The sequence below is a fragment of the Elephantulus edwardii genome, unplaced genomic scaffold, assembly GCF_000299155.1.
Source record: "Elephantulus edwardii isolate Elephantulus edwardi_28Jun2011 unplaced genomic scaffold, EleEdw1.0 scaffold00161, whole genome shotgun sequence".
NCBI classification, from domain to species: domain Eukaryota; kingdom Metazoa; phylum Chordata; class Mammalia; order Macroscelidea; family Macroscelididae; genus Elephantulus; species Elephantulus edwardii.
In genome coordinates, this window is record NW_006399911.1 from 5,528,694 (window position 1) to 5,537,043 (window position 8,350).

Sequence of the window (8,350 nt, forward strand, 5' to 3'; positions counted from 1 at the left end):
AAACTAGGTCATTTGTAGAAAAACAGGAGCTAAAGAAATTTGTGAAAACAAGACCAATTCTACAAGAAATTCTAAGGGAAATTCACACTGAGACACCAAAGGAAAATGGATGGACCATAGAAACAACAGAAAAAGAAATACAGCAAAATGGCAGTAATAAAACCTAGCCTGTCAATAATCATGTTTAATGTGAATGGACTAAATGCACCAGTTAAGAGAAAAATTGTAGGAGTTGTTGTTGTTGTTATGTGCCATCGAGTCCGCTGCAACTCATAGCGACCCTATATACAACAACCCAAACCCTCCTCTATCCTGTGCCAATCTCACCATCTCTGACACACCTACCCCGATTACCCCAGTCACTGCATCAATCCATCTCATAGAAGGTCTTCCTCTCCTGCACTGTCCCCTCTGCCCTCCCAAGCATGGCGACCCTATGAACAAAAGACCTGAAGCCTCTCCAAGGATGGGTCCCTACTTGCAACATGCCTCAAGTATGTCAGATGAAGCTTCAGAATCCTTGCCTCCAATGAGCAGCTTGGTTTAACCCTCTCTAGGACGAACCTGTTTGTTTTCTTAGCATTCCATGGTATATCCAATACTATTCTCCAACACCACAGCTCAAAGGTATCAATTCTCCTTCTATCATCCCTAATCATTATCCAGCTCTCAGACACATAGCAAGTGATTGCATAGACCATGTCCTGTATCAGGCACATCTTACTCTTCAGAGTGACATCATTGCTCTTCAGTATTTTGGAGAGGTCTCTAACAGCAGATGTTCCCATCGCAATATGTCTTTTAATTTCCTTGCTGCTGGTGCCAAGAGTGTTTGTTGACTGTGGAGTTAAGCAAACTAAAGTTATTAACAATCTCAATCTCTTCACCATCTATCATGATGCTACCAGTCGGCTCAGTGGTGAGAATCTTTGTTTTCTGGATGTTGAGCCTCAATCCATATTGAAGGCTGCAGTCCTTGATCTTCTGCAGCAAATGCTTCAGGTCCTCCTCAGTTTCAGCAAGCAGGCTTGTGTCATCTGCGTAACACAGATTATTGATGAATCTTCCTCCAATCCTGATGCCACATTTCTCCTCATACAGCCCAGCCTCCTGGATAATCTGTTCTGCATAAAGGTTGAAAATGTATGGAAACAGGACACATCCCTGGTGTACACCCTTCCCAAATTTGAACCATTCAGTGTTTCCTTGCTCTGTTCTGATGACTGCCTCTTGGTCCAAGTATAGATTTTGCATTAGCATGATCAAGTGTTCTGGGATTCCCATTCTTCTAAGAATTAGCCACAGTTTATTGTGATAACAAGTCAAATGCCTTTGCATAATCAATAAAACACAGATAGACATTCCCCTGGCACTCCTTGCTTTCACCCAAGATCCATCTAACATTAACTATAATATCCCTAGTACCATGACTCCCTTCTAAAGCCAGCCCGCACACTGTTGATGTGCTGTTCCAGTCATTTTTGGATAATCTTCAGCAGAATCTTGCTTGCATGTGATAGTAACGATATTGTTCGATAATTTCCACACTCTGTGGGATCACCTTTCTTTGGAATGGTAACAAATATAGATCTCTTCCAGTCAGGTGGCCAGTTGGTTGTCCTCCAGAATTCTTAGCACAACTTAGTGAACACATTTAGGGCAACATTTTCTAGTTGAAATATGTCAATTGGTATACCATCAATTCCTGGGGCCTTATTTTTTGCCAATTCTTTCAAAGCAGCTTGAAATTCCTCCTTCATTGTAGGCTCTTGTTCATATGTTTTTTCATGAAATTCTGCCATGTCTGCCAATTCCTTTTGGTACAATAACTCTGTATACTCTTTCCATCTTCTTTTAGTACTTCCTGGATCATTTAATATTCTGCCCAAAGCATCCTTAAGTGTAAAACTGTCACTGTTTTTTTTCTTCTTAAGCTTTATTTTTTTAAAAATAATTTTAATGAGTATTAAAGAGATTTTGGATTTCCATTCATTCATTGCTGCACTTCTCTCTCCACCCCGCCCCCCCCCCCACCCGACCCCCGCTTGCTCCTCTCTTGGAAAAGTAAAAGAAACACACCCTTTCGCACCCCTCCCACCACCCCAAGTACATTCCACTATGCAACCTTAATTGTGGACTCTTGTGATAACCATAATACCCTATCATACATCACTTTTAAATTATTCACTCCCTCATCTGTTTCAGTGCAGTATACACAATTTATCTAGTTTTTCTCGGTCTTACCCCAACCCTGATATCAGTCCCATTTTACAACAGTGGCACCATGCAATATTTGTCCTTTTGCGATTGAGATATTTCACTCAGCATAATGTTCTCCAGGGTCACCCATTTTGAATAATATTTCATGAGTTCCTTGTTTTTCAATGCAGCATAATATTCCATTGTGTGAATATACCACAGCTTCTCTATCCATTCATTTGTTGATGGGCACCTGGCTTGTTTCCAACTCTTTGCTATTGTGAACAAAGCAGTGATAAACATGGGTGTGCATATATCTGCTTGTATGTCAGCTATGGTCTCTTTGGGATATATTCCCAGTAGTGGAATTGCTGGGTCAAATGGTATCTCTATTTACAACTTTTTGAGAAAGCGCCATACCACCTTACCCAGTTGTTGCACCATTTTACACTCTCACCAACTGTGAATAAGGGTTCCAGTTTCTCCACAACCTCGCCAGCATTTGTTGCTTGCTGTTCTGTTAAATTTTGCTATTCTGACTGGGGTGAGATGATATCTCATAGTTGTTTTAAAACTGTCACTATTTGCAGACGATATGCTAATGCACACAGAAAACCCCAAGCCTCAAAAAGAAAACTCTTAGACCTAGCAGAACAATTTAGTAGAGTCACAGGATACAATACCAATATAAAAAAAATCAGTGAGATTCATCTACAATAACAAAGGAGACACAGAAAAAGAAATTAAGAAAACAATATCATTTACAATAGTCAATCATAAATTGAGATCTTTTTTAGTAAACCTAACTAGAGACATAAAAGACTTTCATAATGAAAATTACAAAACACTACTGCAGAAAACAGTAAGAGACCTAAATAAATGGAAAAATGTTCCCTGTTCATAGATGTCGTTGTTGTTGTTGGTTGCCATTAAGTTGAGCACAAATCATGGCAACCCTATGAACAAAAGACCTGAAGCCTTTCTATAACTTTCTATAACTTTTCAAAGTTCATAGAGTTTTCAGAGTCATGTTGTTTAGGAAGTGGATGCTACTCCTGCTTCGACTCAATATAGTAAAAATTACAATCCTACCAAAAGCAGTTTGTTCAACACAATTCCAATCCAGATACCAAATTTATTTTTCAAAGAGATAGAAAGGGTATTGGCAAGTTTTTTGGAAAGAAAAGAGACCTTGAAAAGCAAAGCACTTCTGAAAAACAAGAATGTCTCCACATAGTTGCTGGCTTCTTACAAAGAAATAAAGCCTATCAAATGAGGAAATGACAACCTCTTCAACAAATGGTGCTGGCAAAACTGGACTTCTATCTGCAGAAGCTAAAGCAGGATCCACATCTCACACCATACACAAAAAATCAACTCCGAATGGATGAGAGACCTAGGGGTAATGCCGCAAACCATAAAGACATAAAACCATAAAGAGACAAAATGGGACCGAACTTAGAAGGCCCGGCCTTCTACGTACAAATAGGCTGCCGAATACAGCTAAAAATACATCGCTGGTGACCTACTGGCAAGAAGCTGCACAGCAATCCTGAAAGCACACAGTTTGAGGATACCAGTGGGTGCAATTAACTGCCTCTGAAAACCTGTCAGAGGGTCAGGCGTGGGTCGGTTCACAATAACAACAATAACAACTGACTGGAGGGAAAAAACATTTGGCAATATCACCTCAAACAATAGTCTCATAATGAAAGTTTATAGAATCATGCATGACTTCCACAAGAAAAAGAGTGATAATCCAATTTAAAAATGGGTAAAAGCTATGGAAAGACCTTTTTTTAAAAAAAAGACTTTTTACAGAGGAAGACATTCAGATGGCCAACAGACACATGAAGAAATCTTCAAAATCACTGGCAATGAGAAAGATAAAAATAAAAATCACAATGAGATATAATCTTACCCCAGTAGCAACAGCAAAATTTAATAGGACAATAAATGTTGGAGAGGACATGGAGGGTTTGGAACTCTTGGACATTGGTGGGATTGTAAAATAATACAACCACTCTGGAAGGCAGTTTGGTGTTTCCTTAAATAACTGAACACGGAAACTCCATAGGACTCAACTAGTCCACTGCTTGGAATCTACGTGGAGGAAAATAGAATTGAGACACAAATGGAGATTTGTATACCGATGTTCATAGCAGCATTAGTCACAATAGCAAGGAAATGGAAACAGCCCAAATGTCCATTAACAAGCAAATAGATTGATAGATTAGTGGTACATTCACATGAAGGAATACTTTGAAGCACTCAAAAGCAATGATTTTGAAAAATACTATGTAACATGGGAAAGTTTGGAGAGCATTATGTTGAGTGAACTAACTTAGTCTCATAAGGACAAATACTGCGTAAGATCATTATTGTAGAGATAGAAGGGTTACTAGTAAGATATGTACAAAAGTCCAAAAGGGTAAGGAGAAAGAGGAGGGGAGCTGAGAGTGGGGAGAAGGAGAAATCTCTAAGTCAATGAGCTTGATGGGCAGAGGGAGGGGGTAATGGGTTTTGGAGAGATCCAGTGGGAACCTGAAAAGACAGTGTAATGGGGGGCATATAGATCAATGGTGATTAATTTTATTGAACAAAGTGTAAAGGAATGATTGTGTGAAGACACAGTGTGGGTGGGAGAGTGTGTGAAACACCATGTATACAATACAAATGAAGCACAATATATAAGAATTTTGTATGCAAACCAATACAAAATAAAAATAATTTTCAAAAATAAAAAAAGAACCTCCCTGGAGTTCTAATCAAGAATACCAGTTTTCCTATCCTATCTTGTTGTTGATGGAATATCAGTTAACATGTTCCAACAAACAAGTGCAGCCCTGGACATGATTACCAGATCTTGCTAAGAAATCTGGAGGACAAATAAATCTATCTGCTTTCCCCGGCATGGTGGGGACTGGCACCCTCCTGAAAATATGCTCAAAGTAACTGAGATGAAATTACATCATCCTTGCTTCTAAGGAGCACCCTGGCTGCACTTCTGTCAAGACAGATTTATTTATTCTTTTGGCAGTTCATGGCATAGTCAATGCTCTTCCCCAACACCACAGTTCAGAGGCATTGATTCTTCTTCTGTCATCCTTATTCACTGTCCAACATTCACATGGATATGATGTTATTGAAAATACCCTGGTCTGGATCAGATGCGCCTTAGTCTTTAAGTTGGAATGTTTGCACTTTGGAGAGTTCTTTGGCAGAAATTTCCCAATAGAACATGTCTTTTGAGCTTGACTACCGATACCAAGAGTATTGATTGTGGACCTAAGTAAAATGAAATCGTTGACAATTTCAATCGTTTCTCCACCTGTCATGGTGTTACCTATTGCTCCAGTGGTGAGGACTTTTCCTAAAAAAATTTTTTTTTATATTTTCTTTTTCTTTTACTTTATTATTGTGTGTGTGTGTGTGTGTGTGTGTGTGTGTACCATCAAATCAGATCTGACTGGTACAGGAGGAGATTGCCCCTCCTTCTCCAGGAGAGCATCTGGTGGATTCAAACTGCATACCTCTGGGATTGCAGTGCAGCTTCTTGCCATTAGGCCACAGAGCTGCTTAGGACTTTCGTTTTCTTAATATTGAGAAGCAATCCATATTGAAGGCTAGTCTTTGATCTTTTGCAGCAAGTGTTTCACATCCTCCTCACTTTCAGTAAACAAGGTTGTGTTATCTGGATAATGCAAGTTGTTGATGAGTCTTCCTCCAAACCTGCCTCATTCTTCTTCATACAGCTTAGCTTCTGGAATTATTTACTCAGCATACAGATTTAATAGATATGGAGAAAGGATACAGCCCTGATGCACACCTTTCCTGATTTTTAAACTATGCAGTATTCCCTACTTTTGGTCAACAGCTTCAATCAATAGGTTTTGCATGAACAAAATTAAGAGTTCTGGGATTTCCATTCTTCTCTATGTTAACACTAGCCATACAGATGCCATAGATTAGGAGTCCTAAATATCCTTCCAATTTTTTCTTTGATGATCTAAGATATTATGGCTATGTCCTCAACCTATTGTGAGTCAGGTTTTGTGTACGGATTGAGGTATGGGTCTTGTTTGAATTTCCTGAAAATAGATATCCTGTTTTGCCAACTTCATTTATTAAAGAGGCTATCTTTTTCTCTTCTAAGGGATTTCATCCCTTTGTCAGAGATCACCTGCCTAAAGGTGGATGGGTTTATTTCCAAGTTCTCATTAGTTTCTGTATTTGTCATTCTACCAGTACCAGGGTGTTTTGATTACTGTGACTGTGCAGTAGGTTTTGAAATTAGGAAAAATAAGGCTTTCTATTTTATTCTTCAGTGTCATTTTTGCTTACACATGGCCCTCCTCCTTTCCATATAAAGTTGCTAATTACTTGTTCCATCTCTTTGAAGAGTGATGATGAAATGTGGGTCAGAATTGTTTTGTATCTGTAGATTGCTTTGCCATTCTCACAATGTTAGGTCTTCTAATCCATAAGTTTGGTATATTTTTCCATTTATGTAGGTTTCTTTGAATTTCTTGTACTATTCTTTGAATAGGTATTTTGTTTTCTAGGTAAACTTATTCCTAAATATTTAATCTTTGGGGTGCCCTTTGCAATTAGTATTGTGTTCCTTATTTCCTTTGCAGAGCGAGTCTCTTTGATACTGTACAAGAATCTAACTTGATTTTGATCTTGTATTCTGCCACATTACTGAATTGTTCAATTGTTGTTATTCTTAGATGCTGTTGAGTATGACTCATAACGAACATATGAATAAAAGATCTGAACCCTGTTCTATTTTGTGCCATCCTTATACTTCTTGACACACAGTAGCCCATTGCAGTGGAAACCATGTCAATCCACATGGTTGAGAGGATTCTTCTCCTTCACTGATCCTCCACCCTTACCAGTATCATGTCCTTCTCCAAGGAATAGCACCTCATAGTAACATGCCCAAAGTACGTGAGGCAAAGCCTAATCATTCTTGCCTCCAATGAGCACTCTGGCTGAACCCTCTCCAAGACATACTTGTTTGTTCTTTTGGCCATCCAAGGGATGTTCAGTGTTCTTTTCTAAACTGCTTCTCAAAGACGTCAATTATTTTTGTGTCATCCTTATTCAATGTCCAGCTCTCAGTTGTAGAGCAACTAATCGAAAACTATGGCCTGATTCAAATGCACCTTAGTCCTCAAACTGACATAATTATTTTCCCAGTGCAATTCATCTCTTCATTTCCTGATTGCTTGTACCAAGGGTGTTAATTGTGGATCCAAGCAAGATGAAGCTGTTGACAGTTGCAATCTCTTCTCCATCTATCATGACACTGACTATTGGCCCAGTGATAAGAATATTTGTTTTCCTGACATAGAGATGCAATCCATACTGAAGGCTGCATTCCTTGATCCTCTGTAACAAGTGCTTCAAGTCATCCTCACTTTCAGCAAGCAAGGTTGTGTCATCTGCATAACACAGGTATTTTTCAACTAAATCCACTCATTTTCTTGCTGAGTCTTTGGGATATTTTTATATGTAGATCACATAATCTGAAAATATATTTTTACTTCTTTGCCAATGTGCATGCCTTTTGTTTGCTTTATTGCTCTGGTCAGGACTTCCTATGCAATATTGAATGATAGTGATAAAGGTCATTTGTGTTTATTTCTTGTTCACAAGAGGCAATGGCGTTAATTTCTTTCCATTTAGACTTTTAGCTGGTGGTTTTGTATTTTGCTGTTGTTATGTGCTGTTGAGTTACCTGTGACTCATAGTGATCCTATGTACAATAGCGCTGAAGCCTGCCCTGCCCTGAGCCAGTCTCACTGACTCCGACACACCTACCCCCGTTGTCCCAGTTACTCTATCAATCCATCTCATCCAGAGTCTTCCTCTCCTGTGTTGCCCCTCCACCCTTCTGAGCATAATGTCCTTCTCCAAGGATCAGCTCCTCCTGGCCACATGTTCAAAGTATGTGAGACAGAGCCTCAAAATCCTAGCTTCCAAGGACAAACTTGGTTTAACTCTTTCCAAAACAGACCTATTTATTTTCTTGGTGGTCCATGGTATGTTCAAAACTCTTCTTAAGCACCACAAGTCAAAGGCATTAATTCTTCTTCTATGATCCTTACAGGTTGAAAAGGTATGGAGACAGGAAACATCC